This window comes from Fulvia fulva, chromosome 7 (genome assembly GCF_020509005.1).
Source record: "Fulvia fulva chromosome 7, complete sequence".
NCBI lineage: Eukaryota > Fungi > Ascomycota > Dothideomycetes > Mycosphaerellales > Mycosphaerellaceae > Fulvia > Fulvia fulva.
Window position 1 is genome coordinate 1,143,126 of NC_063018.1, and position 16,632 is coordinate 1,159,757.

Genomic DNA, 16,632 nt, shown 5'->3' on the forward strand with positions numbered 1-16,632 from the left:
CTTATTCAATCTAGATAGCTTGAAGCTCTCTTCACTCTATTTCTTTAGCTCCAAACGCCGCGGAGGTGCCTAGCTATATTAGGCAACTCCTAGGCAATAGTAGCCTAGGCTACGGTACTAACGGCGCCTACGGCCCTATAGGCGAAGCCCCCCTAAGACAACTAGTAGCAACTTATAGAGGACGTAAAAAGCATAGAAACTAACGATCAGCTCCCTTACCGGTCTCTATAGGTAATGATCACTTAGCTACGTACGGCGCTTGTACTATCGTATTACCGAGGGTAACAAGAAATAAGGACGACGTCCTAGGCGATTAGCAAGGCCACCCGGAATCAATACCCCTATAGCTAGGCATCGGTCGCGGTATCGATACTAGGCCCCCGCCTAACGTACGATATAGTTACGATCCGCATTATAGCAAAGGAAGACTAGGCCGAAGTTACGAAGCTATCGAACAAGGAGCTCGCCTAACGAATTAACTAACTAGGGGTGGTCGTAGTGAACTAATAGTCTAACGGTACTCTATAGATCTATACTAGCTCTACTACTACTAGGAGGCACCTAGAGGTACAGCTATAGTAGGCATCTAAGGTTACGGTATTAGCGAAGGTCTTAACGAAACAATTCACGATCCTAGTCCACGATATGCCTAAGGAGTTTAACCTAACTAACTAGGGTCACCTACGCGCTCTCTAAGAGGACAACCCGGTCACTCTTAACTCTCTAATCTAGAAGGCGACTTGGCTCTATAGGAAATAGCTAGAAGGTAAGAAGGCCTCGGCGCTAATAGTATAGCTACAAGACGCGAAAGCGGCGGATCTAGCGATAGAACAAGGCCTAGTCTAGTAATATAGCCTCAAGATAGTAGAAAAGCACTCCTTATCCTTTCGTGTCCTCTAATACTTCAAATGCTAACAGTATAGACACCAAACCTATACGTATATAAACAAGTAGGCCTGCTCGAACTATATAGGAGACTATATATCTAGGGACTATACATCGACTACGAGATAGTACGCGAACTGTCCGGGGTACTACCTATCGTATAGTACGGAATGCCTATAGCGGAAACTAGCGAAAAACAAGGCAATCACAAACAGAACCGTCGCCCTAAGATTCTACGGCGACCGTAAGGCTAGTCTATACCGGAACTAACTAGCGGCGGTCGGGCATAAGCGCCCTAGGGCCGAGAACGATATAAAGGATACGTAACCTAGGGCGTACGGGAGGCTACGTGCTCTACTAGCTACGGCGAGGGAATCTAACTAGGCCCGACTCCCCTTTAGTATATAGCCGATAGGCGTAGACTAGGACGTATAGGGTAGTAGGACATAGGACGATATAGAGGAAATGATTATCGATGCCGATAACTAGCCTCGACACGCTTAGCATCATCTAGTATAACGTTAACTATAGCAAGGATATAGTCTAGAACCATTTCCTATACGAGGCGGACCCGCGCGTCTACTACGTCCTTATAATCTAGGAGCTATAGATTAACCCGCACTATAAGAGACTAACGACCTATAAGTTACTAGGCTATACGACATGCCTACGAGGCGACGGTAGACCCCGTACGTACTTCTATATCAGCAAGGACATACTAGAATCCGACTGGGAGGTAGTGTACTACGTAGACGAAGAAGGCGGGGGCGATATTACCTCCCTCTACGTAGGTAGCACCTAGATACACAACCTATATATATAACCGCTAGCCTCGAGGTCTAGCCGCGACCTAGGGGTCTATAGACACTAAGACAGTACGCTTAAGAGACAAGGGTGCCACATCGTAGTAGGAGACTTTAACATACACTACCCTTCCTAGGAAAGCCTTATATAGCCGCACCCTATAGCCGACGAAGTACTCGACTTAATAGCGAGCAACGTAATTGCCCTTAATACCCCGAAGGACCTAGGTACCTAGAAGAGAGGGGGACTCTAAGGCACGATCGACCTCTTCTAGATCTTAGATAGCTACTACTACACGGTAACCTACTATAGGATCGAACATAAACTCGAGGCGTCGTTAGACTATATACTAGTTAGGACCTCTATTTCGATATAGATATAACGCACACTAGCGGGAACCCCTAAGCCAAACTAGGGAAAGGCCTACTAGGCCAACATCTAGGCGTACCTCAATAACTCTAAGAGGCTAGTCTAGATCGCGTAGCAGCAATATAATAGTAAAGACGAGATAGACGAAGCAGTCTAGGGGTTGATAGACGAAATAAGAAAAGCGACCTCACTTCACGTTCCGCTTGCCTAACTAACGATATAGTCTAAACTATACTAGACGCCGGAGTGCACTACGGTAGTAAGAGAAGTAAGGAGAGCCCGCCGGGTGTAGACGAGCAGCTATAGCGAGGAGGCCTAGAACGTATATAGGGAGGCATACTAACAGAAGAAAGCTATAATACGGAGGGAGAAAGCAGTCGGCTAGAGGGCTATAGTAGAAGAAATCGCCGGCAAGCTAGAGAGGATATAGAAGCTAGCGAAATGGGCCCGACAGGACCCTATATAGGGCCCCTCCTTCTCTATCCTAGCGCTACAATCGCCTAGTGGCCCGGTTAGCGACCCCGAGGCCAAGGCGCGTCTACTGGCTAGCAAGTTCTTCCCACCCCCAGTCGAGGCTGATCTAAGCGACATAAACAGCTCTACTCCCCTAGCCCCTAGCATCGCGGTCCAACAGGAGGTGTCCGAGGGAGAAGTTACCGCTGTGCTGAGGAAGTTGCCGGCGAAGAAAGCCCCGGGGCCGGATAGGATCCCAAACGAGCTACTAAAGAAGTGTAGAGATCAACTAGCCCTAGCAGTTATAGCGATCTTTAACGCCTGCCTATAGACCGGATACTACCCGATAGCTTTTAAACAATCGACGATAGTGGTCCTACGTAAGCCGTAGAAGGAAGACTATACGTAGGTGAAGTCGTACCGCCTAATTACGCTCCTTAATACTCTTAGGAAGGCGCTTAAGAAGCTAGTTATAACGAGACTCTCCGAGGCGGTAGAGGAACACTCCCTACTCCCGGACACCTAGATAGGTGCGCGCCTATAGCGATCGACGCTATCCGCGATAGAACTTATCACCTCTTAGGTAAAGGCTATCTAGTATAAGAATAGAGACAAGGTAGCTTCCTTACTTAGCCTAGACATATCGGGAGCCTTCGACTACGTGTTATACCCGCGGCTTCTCTACATCCTAAGGTCGAAAGGACTCCCTAAGTAGCTTATTAACTTCGTACGGTCCTACCTCTAAAACCGTAGTACGTCGATCCTAGTCGGCTAGTATAGAAGCCTATTTCAAGCAGTCTATACTAGAATCCCGTAAGGCTTAACGCTAGTACCTATTCTGTTCCTCTTCTTTATAGCGACGCTACTCCTAGCCCTAGAATCATAGAACACCGCTACGAGCGGCTTCGTAGACGACACAAACATCCTAGCGTAGTCTTCCTCGACTAAGGAGAACTATAGGCTACTAGAAGAGAAGCACAAGATCTGCGAGGACTAGGCTAGGAGGCACGGGGCTCGGTTTGCCCTAGAAAAGTACAATCTAATACACTTTACGCGCCGGCTACGGTTCTATAATATGTAAGCTTCTATCTAGATATAGGGGCACACGACTAACCCGGCAAATCAGCTTAGGATCCTCGGACTATAGGTAGACCCGGCGCTACGGTAGAGGAAGTACGTATAGGCAATACTACGGAAAGCTGAACAGAATATAGCATTATACTAGAGGCTTACTACGTCTATATAGGGGGCGGACTTCCGGCAGTCACGACTTCTATATACGGCTATTATACGGCCAGTCCTTACCTATAGTAGCTAAGTATAGTCCTTAGGCAAGAGGGCCTGCCTATCGAAGGGACTCGTCGCGCCGCTAGCGAAGATCTAAAACTAATGCCTAAGGAAGGTCACCGGGGTATATAAGTCGACACTAACGAGGATACTTAAGCACGAGACCGCTATACCGCCGATCGACCTATATATCTAGGGACTACGGACCTCCTATATAGGCAAGTCGGCACAGTACCTAGTATAGAAGGTCATCGCTAGTATAGTCGTAAGGGCCCGCGAATTAGTACTAGCGTATAAGGGCATTCGACCCGGAAACGAGCCGAACTACCGGGTAAGGGACGAACAGCTAGTAATATAATAGGAAGGTAAGAAATCGTTTATAGAGCAACTATAGAAAGAGAGGTAGAATAACTAGGTTGTAGGGCATAGTAGACGCCCTTAGCTAGCGGGACAACCTAAGGAATAGTTAGCTACAAAATCCGCGGTTAAGTACCCCCCGAAGCTTATCTACTACCGCCTTACGAGGGCATAGAGTAGTATAGCAACCCAACTACGAAGCGAACACATCGGCCTCTAGGGGTACCTATTATAGAGGAAGGTTCTAGGATACACGAATACTAGCTACCCCTACGGCTATCGCTCCTAGAACGTACGGCACGCACTCCTCGTCTGTCCGAGGTGGTCGCTAGGAAGGGGGGAGTAGATAGTAAAGGCGAGGAACCGGACGATTAGGGCACTTCTTAACAACGCTAAAGACCTACGGCGTATTACGAACTAGATACTAGAGAAGGGCTAGCTAGAATAGTACCGCCTAGTAGGAGTAGTATAGGAAGAGAGGACACGACGTAGCGCGACGAGACCGGCTAGGAGCGGGGGCTAACGGGGTAGTGATATAGACTACGTACGTTTAGAGGGAAAGCTAATCTAGATAAGGAGTAGTCGGGGGCGGGAAGGGTTTTCACCTATTCGGGTTTCCCTTTGTATATAATAATAGATATATACCTATATAGGCCGGATAGGGTCCTAGAACAGGGGAATAACAAATCTATCTATATTGTTTACTAGCTTACTAGACATATTAGGAGCCTTTGATAATGTCTTATACTAGAGGCTAATCTATATCCTAAAACAGAAGGCTATCCCTAACTAGACAGTCTAGTTTATCCGGTCCTTCCTTAGAGGTAGAACTATTAGACTAAGACTAGGTAGATACAAATCTAATAGTATGCCTATAGAGATAGGAATCCTATAGGGATTAACAATGTCTCTAATCCTGTTTCTCCTCTTTATAGTAGACCTACTAGTAAAGCTAAACTCTAGAAACATATTAGCCTTAGGGTTTGTAGATAACACAAACATCCTATTACGTTAGAAGTGTAGGAAGTTATTGTACGGGCTTATATAGGGTGTTTCAAAAGCAGGTTGTGTATTATATATGTCTATCTAGAATAGACAAGTGTTGCTCTTAAAGAGGCTATAGGTAACTAATTAGTCACCTAATTCTTAGCGTACGTAGCCTCAAGTTTTGATGATAGGATGTTGCCTATATATACGCTCGGATCGCGACACACCCCCTCAGCTCGTGCGCTAGAGTAAATGAGCTGATTCCTATATAATCGCGTGCACCCTGTCATAACTACCCCCCCTATCTATAGTAGTGACGTCAGGCCCTCGGTATTACTACTACTATAGTGAGGGTAAGTCAGCTGTTTCAAGTGAAGTGAGGTGAGCTTTGTACCCCTTCCCTCATTCCTCACTTTCACTGCTGCCATTGTTACCTATATAATAGATAGATAGATTTGTCATTCCCCTGTTCTAGGACCCTATCCGGCCTATGCAGGTATATATCTATTGTTATGTACAAAGGGAAACCCGAATAGGTGAAAACCCTTCCCGCCCCCGACTACTCCTTGTCTAGATTAGCTTTCCCTCTGAACGTACGTAGTCCATGTCACTACCCCGTTAGCCCCCGCTCCTAGCCGGTCTCGTCGCGCTGCGTCGTGTCCTCTCTTCCTGCACTGCTCCTACTAGGCGGTACTGTTCTAGCCAGCCCTTCTCTAGTATCCAGTTCGTAATGCGCCGTAGGTCTTCAGCGTTGTTAAGAAGTGCCCCAATCGTCCGGTTCCTCGCCTTTGCCATCCACTCCCCCCTTCCTAGCGACCACCTCGGACAGACGAGGAGTGCGTGCCGTACGTTCTGGGAGCGATAGCCGCAGGGGCAGCTAGTATTCGTGTATCCTGGGACCTTCCTCCATGATAGGTACCCCTGGAGGCCGATGTGTTCGCTTCGCAGTTGGGTTGCTATGCTACTCTGTGCCCTCGTAAGGCGGTAGTGGATGAGCTTCGGGGGGTGCTTGACCGCGGATTTTGTAGCTGACCATTCCTTAGGTTGTCCCGCTGGCTGAGGGCGTCCACTATGCCCTACAACCTGGTTGTTCCACCTCTCTTTCCATAGTTGCTCTACAAACGATTTCTCACCTTCCCATTGTGTTGCTAGCTGTTCGTCCCTTGCCCGGTAGTTCGGCTCGTTTCCGGGTCGAATGCCCTTATGCGCTGGTACTGATTCGCGGGCCCTTGCGACTGCACTGGCGATGACCTTCTGTACTGGGTACTGTGCCGACTTGCCTAAGTAGGAGGTCCGTAGTCCCTGGATGTATAGGTCGATCGGCGGTATAGCGGTCTCGTGCTCAAGCATCCTCGTTGGTGTCGACTTATATGCCCCGGTGACCTTCCTTAGGCATTGGTTTTGGATCTTCGCTAGCGGCGCGACGAGTCCCTTCGATGGGCAGGCCCTCTCGCCTAAGGACCACACTTGGCTGCCATAGGTAAGGACTGGCCGTACAATAGCCGTATATAGAAGTCGTGACTGCCGGAAGTCCGCCCCCCATGTGGACGCAGTGAGCCTCTGGCATGATGCCATATTCTGTTCAGCTTTCCGTAATATTGCCTGTACGTGCTTCCTCCACCGTAGCGCCGGGTCCACCCATAGTCCGAGGATCCTGAGCTGATTTGCCGGGTTAGTCGTGTGCCCCTGTATCTGGATAGAAGCTTGCATATTGTGGAACCGTGGCCGGCGCGTAAAGTGTATCAGATTGTACTTTTCTGGGGCAAACCGAGCCCCGTGCCTCCTAGCCCAGTCCTCGCAGATCTTGTGCTTCTCTTCTAGTAGCCTACAGTTCTCCTCAGTCGAGGAAGACCACGCTAGGATGTTTGTGTCGTCTACGAAGCCGCTCGCAGCGGTGTTCTGGGATTCTAGGGCTGGGAGCAGCGTCGCCATAAAGAAGAGGAACAGAATAGGTGCTAGCGTTGAGCCTTGCGGGATTCCAGTGTGGACTGCTTGAAATGGGCTTCTGTACTGGCCGACCAGGATCGACGTACTGCGGTTTTGGAGGTAGGACCGTACGAAGTTGACAAGCCACTCAGGGAGTCCTTTCGACCTTAGGATGTAGAGAAGCCGCGGGTGTGACACGTAGTCGAAGGCTCCCGATATGTCTAGGCTAAGTAAGGAAGCCACCTTGTCCCTATTCTTATACCAGATGGCCTTTACCTGAGAGGTGATAAGTTCCATCGCGGATAGCGTCGATCGCTGTGGGCGCGCACCCATCTGGGTGTCCGGGAGTAGGGAGTGTTCCTCTGCCGCCTCGGAGAGTCTCGTTGCAACCAGCTTCTCAAGCGCCTTCCCAAGAGTGTTAAGGAGCGCAATTGGGCGGTACGACTTCACCTGCGTATAGTCTTCCTTCTGCGGCTTGCGTAGGACCACTGTCGTCGATTGTTTAAAAGCTATCGGGTGGTATCCGGTCTGTAGGCAGGCGTTGAAGATCGCTGCAACTGCTGGGGCTAGTTGATCTCTACACTTCTTTAGTAGCTCGTTTGGGATCCCATCCGGCCCCGGGGCTTTCTTCGCCGGCAACTTCCTCAGCACAGCGGTAACTTCTCCCTCGGACACCTCCTGTTGGACCGCGATGCTAGGGGCTAGGGGAGTAGAGCTGTTTATGTCGCTTAGATCAGCCTCGACTGGGGGTGGGAAGAACTTGCTAGCCAGTAGACGCGCCTTGGCCTCGGGGTCGCTAACCGGGCCACTAGGCGATTGTAGCGCTGGGATAGAGAAGGAGGGGCCCTGTGTAGGGTCCTGTCGGGCCCATTTCGCTAGCTTCCACATCCTCTCTGGCTTGCCGGCGATTTCTTCCACTGTGGCCCTCCAGCCGACTGCTTTCTCCCTCCGTATTATGGCTTTCTTCTGTTGGCATGCCTCCCTGTATACGTTCCAGGCCTCCTCGCTATGGCTGCTCGTCCACACCCGGCGGGCTCTCCTTGCTTCTCTTACTACCGCAGTGCACTCCGGCGTCCAGTATGGTTTGGACCATGTCGTTGGTTGGGCAAGCGGAACGTGAAGTGAGGTCGCTTTTCTTATTTCGTCTGTCAACCCCTGGACTGCTTCGTCTATCTCGTCTTTACTGTTGTATTGCTGCTGCGCGATCTGGACTAGCCTCTTGGAGTCATCGAGGTACGCCTGGATGTTGGCCCAGTGGGCCTTTCCCCAGTTTGGCTTAGGGGTTCTCGCTGGTGTGCGTTGTATCTGTGTCGCAATAGAGGTCCTGACTGGCATGTGGTCTGACGACGCCTCGAGTTCATGTTCGATCCCACAGTAGGTTACCGTGTGGTAGTGGCTATCTGAGATCCAGGAGAGGTCGATCGTGCCTTGGAGTCCCCCTCTCTTCCAGGTGCCCAGGTCCTTCGGGGTATTGAGGGCAATTGCGTTGCTCGCCATCAAGTCGAGTACTTCGTCGGCTATAGGGTGCGGCTGCATAAGGCTTTCCCAGGAAGGGTGGTGTATGTTGAAGTCTCCTACTACGATGTGGCACCCTTGTCTCTTGAGCGCACTGTCTAGGTGTCTGCAGACCCCTAGGTCGCGGCTAGACCTCGAGGCTGGCGGTTGCATGTATAGGTTGTGTATCCAGGTGCTACCCACGTGGAGGGAGGTAATATCGCCCCCGCCTTCTTCGTCTGCGTAGTACACTACCTCCCAGTCGGATTCTAGTATGTCCTTGCTGACATAGAAGCACGTGCGGGGTCTGCCGTCGCCTCGTAGGCATGTCGTGTAGCCTGGTGACTTGCAGGTCGTTGGTCTCTTATGGTGCGGGTTAATCCATGGCTCCTGGATTGCAAGGACGTGGTGGACGCGCGGGTCCGCCTCGTGTAGGAAATGGTTCTGGACTATATCCTTGCTATGGTTGACGTTATACTGGATGATGTTAAGCGTGTCGAGGCTAGTCATCGGCATCGACAATCATTTCCTCTGTATCGTCCTGTGTCCTACTGCCCTGTGCGTCCTGGTCTACGCCTATCGGCTGTGTACTAAAGGGGAGCCGGGCCTGGTTAGATTCCCTCGCCGCAGCTAGCAGAGCACGTGGCCTCCCGTACGCCCTAGGCTGCGCATCCTTTACATCGTTCTCGGCCCTAGGGCGCTTGTGCCCGACCGCCGCTAGTTGGTTCCGGTGTGGGCTAGCCTCACGGTCGCCGTAGAATCTTGGGGCGACGGTTCTGTTTGTGATTGCCTTGTTTTTCGCTAGTTTCCGCTGTGGGCATTCCGCACTATACGATGGGTGGTGCCCCGGACAGTTCGCGCACCGTCTCGTAGTCGATGTACAGTCCCTAGACATATGGTCTCCTGCACAGTTCGAGCAGGCCTGCTTGTTTGTGCACGTGTAGGTTTGGTGTCCATACTGTTGGCATTTGAAGCATTGGAGGACACGAAAGGATGAGGAGTGCTTTTCTACTGTCTTGAGGCTGTATTGCCAGACCAGGCCTTGTTCTATCGCTAGATCCGCCGCTTTCGCGTCTTGTAGCCATACTATTAGCGCCGAGGCCTTCTTGCCTTCTGGCCATTTCCTATGGAGCCAAGTCGCCTTCTGGATTGGAGAGTTAAGAGTGACCGGGTTGTCCTCTTGGAGAGCGCGTAGGTGACCCTGGTTGGTTGGGTCAAACTCCTTAGGCATGTCGTGGACTAGGATCGTGAATTGTTTCGTTGAGACCTTCGCTGATGCCGCAACCTTAGATGCCCACTGTGGCTGTGCCTCTAGGTGCCTCCTAGCAGTAGCAGAGCTAGTATAGATCTGTAGAGTGCCGTTAGACTGTTGGTTCACTGCGACCACCCCTGGTTGGTTAATTCGTTGGGCGAGCTCCTTGTTCGATAGCTTCGCAACTTCGGCCTGGTCTTCCTTTGCTGCAATGCGGATCGTAACTGCATCGTGCGTTGGGCGGGGGCCTGGTATCGATGCCGCGACCGATGCCCAGCTATGGGGGTGTTGATTCCGGGTGGCCTTGCTAATCGCCTGGGACGTCGTCCTCATTTCTTGTTGCCCTCGGTGATACGACAGTACAAGCGCCGTGCGTAGCTGAGTGATCATTACCTGTAGAGACCGGTAAGGGAGCTGATCGTTAGTTTCCATGCTTTTTGCGTCCTCTATAAGTTGCTGCCAGTTGTCTTGGGGGGGCTTCGCCTGTAGGGCCGTAGGCGCCGTTAGTACCGTAGCCTGGGCTGCCATTGCCTAGGAGTTGCCTAATGTAGCTAGGCACCTCCGCGGCGTTTGGAGCTGAAGAAACAGGGTGAAGAGAGCTTCAAGCTGTCCAGATTGAATGGGGTAGAACTCCCTCAGTCCTAGGGGCAGTGGCCTGCTTTTTATATCGTTGGAATGGCCTTGATAAGAGCTTTCGAATGTGTCGTGTTTTGGCGCAGAGATCGATCGATAATCTAGCCCTCCGTAATCACCTATATAATAAAGTATAGAATGTGTGACTGTTGCCGGTAAGATAGCTTAGGTAATAGTCCCGTTATACGGACTTTTACTTAAGTATATAATCATCTCACCTACCGGCAAACATCAGAGGTCCTAAGTTCAATCTAGGGGTAGCCTTAGTCCTATCGTATGCTTAAACATATATTGTCGTCCGCTCAACTTATTAAATTGTCCGATAATTACTCTATACTAAGTTATTTCGCTCCGGCGAATAGTAAGAGAGCTCGCTCTGCCCCTAGGGAGTATAAGATACTAGTCAGTAGCGCAATGTACTAGGCTGTCTACGATAGAGCTTGTACTATGTGAGGTGTAATAGGGCTCTAATAGGTAATACCGGAGTAACGGTATCGGAAAGTTAAAAAGGCACCTTCGGGGTGCCTTACTTTCTACACTTTTAAAGGTCCATCACCTTAGGGAGTGACACCTTTTTGTTTTGGGCAAGTGTGTGCTATGTGTAAGGTGCAAAAGTAGCGGATAATGTGGTGACAAGGTGGTAGTGTTATAGCTAGTAGTAAGTTAGAGGCGTTTCTCGCTTTCTAATTAGACGCGCTACTTTTGTCGCGCGCGTACGCTACTGCTAGTGACAGGGGTGTTTCTCGCCCTTACGCTATTAGCTAATAGGAGTCCGAGAAACACCTGTTAATAATAGTGCTAGGGCCGTACCGGTGAATAGTAGATGCTTTGCCCTAGCTTCGTTGTCGTCTATAGTATTAGTAGCTGCTAGTAGCCGTGTTTTACGCCTACTAGCGCTTCTAGAGAGGTGTCCGTAAAGATAAAGCCGTTCGGTGTTCGTTTCGAGATGAGGTGAGGCCGCTACTACGGGCTTCTTAGGCGTCTATTAGCCCGTTACCTCCTAATACGGCTATAGAGGGCACTAAGGTACGTAGGTCCACGCCTTCCTTAGCTATATTAAGTAGCTTAACGAAGTGCTTGTGCTTCTATAGTAGAAGCAGCTTAGTCAGCCCGTCTATAGGCATGTCGTTAGTACTAAGATACTTAATCTTAATGTCTCCGCGCTAGTCTCGCTATTAGAGCTAGTAGTAGTGGATGTTAACGTAGCGTAGCTTCGTATCAAGCTTTTGCCCTTATTAGTTAATAAGGCGGATGGTCTACGTGTTGTCGTAGTATAAGTAGGTACGCTAATTGAACTGAAGGTATATCTTAGCGAAGACTCGTTCCTACTATATAAGCTCTAAGGCGGCTTACGAAAGCCCGAGTAGCTTAGCCTCTGTTAAGGACTTAGTAATAGTGATTTGTTTAGATGCCTTATAATCTACTAGTCTACCGAACAGTATAAAGACCTAGCTATTTGAGCTGGTCCTATCATTATTTATACCGTAGGACGCGTCCGATGCTCTAAAGAACTCGTAGTTACTACCGAGGTACTCTAGTTAGCTATAAAGGCCAGTGATGTGTTTACTAGCGCTATATATAAGGCAGAGGTTCTTAGTCTCTAGGAGATAGCGTAAGTACTGATCTGTAAGCTTAAGGTGTGTCTTAGTTAGCTTAGTTAGATACTACGATAGTATAGACAAGGAAAAGGCGATATTAGGCCGCGTATATATAGCGGCGAAGTTAAGGGATCCTATACGTTGTTAGTACGTAAGGATAGCGATAGAGGTGGGTTAACGACCCTCTAGAACGGTCTAATCAAGGTGTTAATCTACTAGTACTATCGTTTTGCGTATATTCGTAGATATGCTGAATTTGGCGGCTAGCTTCTCAATGTAGTCTTCTTAAGAGAGCTATAGCAAGCGCTTGTTTCTGTCGCGCGTAACCTTGATTCCTAGGAACTAGGAGAGATTACCGAGCTCGTACATCTCGTACTTAGTAAGTAGCCGCTACTTAATATTAGTAGTATAGGCCTTATACTTACGGTAGTAGAGTATAACTAGGTCGTTAACGTAAAAGAAGAACATAACCTTGTTGTTATAGTAGATACATTCGGAGTCCGATAGGGGTACTAGTCTAAGGGAGGCTAGCGTCTCGGTTAGGGAGTTATACTACAATAAAGGGGACTCCTTTAGACCGTAGAGGGCCTTAACTAGCTTAAGGGCGTGTCTATAGGATGGCCTGTCGATTCTAGGAGGTGGTTGTAGATATATAGTATATAGTAGGTCCGAGTTTAGGAAGGCGTTAATAATATCGAATTGTTCGGCTTCTAGGTCGAAGCTCGCGGCTATAGTATAGTAGAGGCGGAACATACTTACTAGTAGTGTAGCGGCGTATATGTCTAAGTGTGTTCCTTATAAATCGCCTCTTACGTATAGCCTAGCCTTGAAGCTCTTTAGTATACCGTACTCGTCTAGTTTGTATTTATATACCTACTTGAGCGGTAGTAGTAGCTAAAGTCCCTCCTCTTACTAAGCATCCTGATCCTTCTCTTCCTTTGTTACCTATCTGAATGTGCCTATTGCTAGGGCTTTAGTAAACTCCTTAGCTATAGCTTCGATCTACTATTAGGAGAAGCGGTGTTTTATAGCGGCTTAGTAGTTAGAAGGTTCGGGCGGAAGGTTATCGCGGTATATAGAGGTAGTAGTGTTAACACGCCTTAGAGGGCTATTGCCTCTTTGTGTAGGGCTTCGATCGCTCTTATCGCGATAGGCGCGTATTCTAGGTCGTATACCGGACATCTAGCCGATAATTATATTAGCGACTATGATCTAGTGTAGTATATAGTAGAAGTAGGCCGTTCGTAGGCGCTTTCTATTCTCTATAACTGTATAGTTAGACTCCTCTAGTATGTAGAGCTCTAGCTCTAGGGGGAAGAGTAGTATATTAGACGCGTTATATATTAACGCGTCTTCTAGTAGTATAAATATAAATGGATATAGCTCGCGATTAGGGTCCGTGTTGCCTATAATCTCCTTACGGTCTTCTGCGGTAAGGGCATCTATTATCTACTACTATAGGGTATCGTAGTAGTCAGTAGTGTTAGGTACTAACTACTATATCTTGTCTTGAGTCACGTGATCTGTTACGTACTTAATTTGCCGGTCTTTTTAGTTATATATTACTAACTCGCGGTGTTACGGCTAGTATAGTTCTTACCTAAGGAGCTTTTAGTAGGCGTCTCGAGGTTGTTAGGTGTACGGCTACTAAGCCTGTTCTTCTACCCCCTCGGCCTATACTATATCTTGCTCGTGATAAGCGATATATAGGTCGTAGTATTATTTAGGCTCTTTAGCCGGGTCCGCTATTACGATGTTCTCGACAGGAGTCGTATACCCTACTATTAGGCGTAATAGGTCATAGAACGTGGTCTTATCGAAGAGGACGTCCTTGACTCGTATAACCCTATCTTTTAATAGGTCCTATACGCGGTAGATATTAGTAGAGTCGTATCCTACAAGGTAGCCTATAAGCGCTCTCTCTTAGAGTTTCTCGCTCTTACTAGGCTGATCTAGTCTATAGATGAACACGTATACAAGGGAGCTATATACTACTATATGACCTACGTTCGGAATTCGTCCTATTACTAATTCGAATAGGGTCTTCTAGCCCTTTGACTAGATAGGGGATTGCTAGAGGATGTACGCCGCTACTATAGTGCATTCTAGCTAAAGCTTTTCCGGCAATCGTACGTAGATACGAATAGTTCTGCTTATAGTAATAATCAGAGCTCTAGCTCTTTCTACTAGGTCCTACGTAGGCGCGTATTCCGCGGTTACGTACTATTCAATCTTGTTGTTATTAATGACTAAGCAAAACACCTTCCTAATAGCGGGCTCGTTGTCGCTATAGAAGTATACGAACCTACGACTAATAAAGTTGATAAAGCTTAGTAGGCTATTAAAGCAAGCTAATACCGATTGCTAATCCCTGTTCTTAATAGTAAACTAGAAGTGTCTATAGGTATCTAGATCGTAGAAGTGGACGAGGTACCTATTACCGTTATAGGCGATAGTGAATTCTACTAAGTCTATAGCTATATAGCCGTATAGGGTCATCACCCTAATAGGCTAAGACCGATTATACACCTTATAAGCTTTGCTAAGCCTATATGCTCTATAATGTGTAGTGAGGGGTGCGCTTAGACTATCGTTAATAATCACCCCCTTAACTCTAAGCGGTAACTACTTGATACGTTCAGCGCTAATATAACTAAAGATTTGATGCTACTAGCGGCTAGAGAGCTTTCGGTATTTAATAGGGGTCCTACTAGACGTAGCTACACCTTAAGTGCCCCTAGTGCTGTTTATAACTACGAGAACGGTACGATCACTATCCTCTTAAGCAGTTAGAGATACTACGCTATTAGCAGGTTCATCGCCGATATTTGCACCCCTACTAATAGTACTAATAAAGTGCGCGTTACGTATCTTTTTAGTGACCTTCGGCAGTACTAGGCCCTCTTTTGTAGGCTATTAGTAAATGATAGGTGACTTAGGTGGTATAACCACCTTGAAGAAAGGGATTGTACTAGTAGGGCGGTGTAGGTCTATCAATTTAGTGTCGTTATGCCACATTGAATTGCTACGTCCGTGCTACTAGAGTCCGGCTCTTTCTATACGTATATAAGAGATGACGTTTATATAAAAGCCTAGGCAGTAAGCCATATCTAGCAAGGTGAATAAATGGCCCCTAATTAATATATAAACGCGCCCTAACGCTATAATTAGAAAGGTAGTTGTTCTAGCCTAGATTTCTAAGGTAGTAAGGCGCTCTATAATAAACTCTACACCCTCCTGGTCATAATAATTGATCATATAAGTGTCTGAACAGTTATTATACACCTAGCAATCCCTAAAGTTAACGCTTAACTTACTAATTGAGCTAGAAAGAACAGTAAGGCCAACAAAGCCCTTATCGCTTAGTGATACCTTCTTCGTATTAGTAATAGCCTTGTTACGTTCCTAGTCCTTACGATTGTTACGATTCAATACGCTAAGCAGACGCTCGCCGTCGTCGCTTAAGTAGTAGTTAATAAAGTTTTTCTAGTACTTCTTCTACTACTCTAAGCGCTAATCCTTTGCTAGGCGCTTGTCGGAGTTGATCACATCGTATAAGAACAGGCCCTTATAACAGGTGTCCTTAGGCTCGCCGGTAATGTTCTAGTAGCCGCTTAGCCTATTGTTGTCCTTGTCTTTATTCTTATCGCCGCGGCTACTACTACGACCCTTGTTACCGCGGCTATTACTACGGTTGTTACTACGGCTACTACTACGGTCACCCTCCTTTTGACTAGTACCTATAGGTACTGTTTCATCCTCTGCTTCTGCTAAGGTTTCTCCGGAGAAGGTTACGAAGACTAATCGACCGTTAGTTATTACTAGTACGGTGTCGCGTATCTATTCGAGGTAACGCTTAGTAAGCTTTTATAGTGACATTTTGTTACGCTTCTACTCGTTATATAGAGAAGCACCGTAGGCTAGAGCCTGCTTCTACTAAATAGTAAGTAGGAAGTGTCTACTAAGGTCGTCGTACTCGGCGTAGTTATACTTAAGCATCTTGGTCTATAAAACTAACTAGTCTAAGCACTAGTTATCGATTCTACGTACGCTAGCCTTCTAAAGCCTAGACAGCTTAAGCGTGAGCTACCGCTTACGTAGTATATCGTCTAGACCATACTGATCCTTAAGAGCCTAGTATTTCGCTCTAAGGGTGTTCTAGCCGTGTATTAGCTCTTGCCCTAGCTCTGTCGTCGTACGGATAAGGTAGGTAATGAGCTTTAATCGCGTAGTAGTAAAGATGTCGTACATCCGTTACCTTCGGTCTACGTCTATTTGTCGTAGCTTAATGAGATCTCTTAATATAGCGTCTCCTACCGTATACGCTTATTAGATTTCCTTAAACGTTAAGTAAGTAGGCTCTATTAGCTCGTTACTTAGTTAGTAAGGATCTACATACTTCTAGACATTTAAAGACTCTACGTAGAGCTCTAGCTAACGGTCAAACTTGTCCTATTAGTCATAGCTCTTCAGAACTACGGTACCCTAAGGTAGGGTACCGGTAGTTACCGGCGTCTCGGTAGTAGCTATAACTATAAAATAGGTTGTAGGCTAGTGAAAGTTCTACGCGGGTTCACTAGGCCTAGG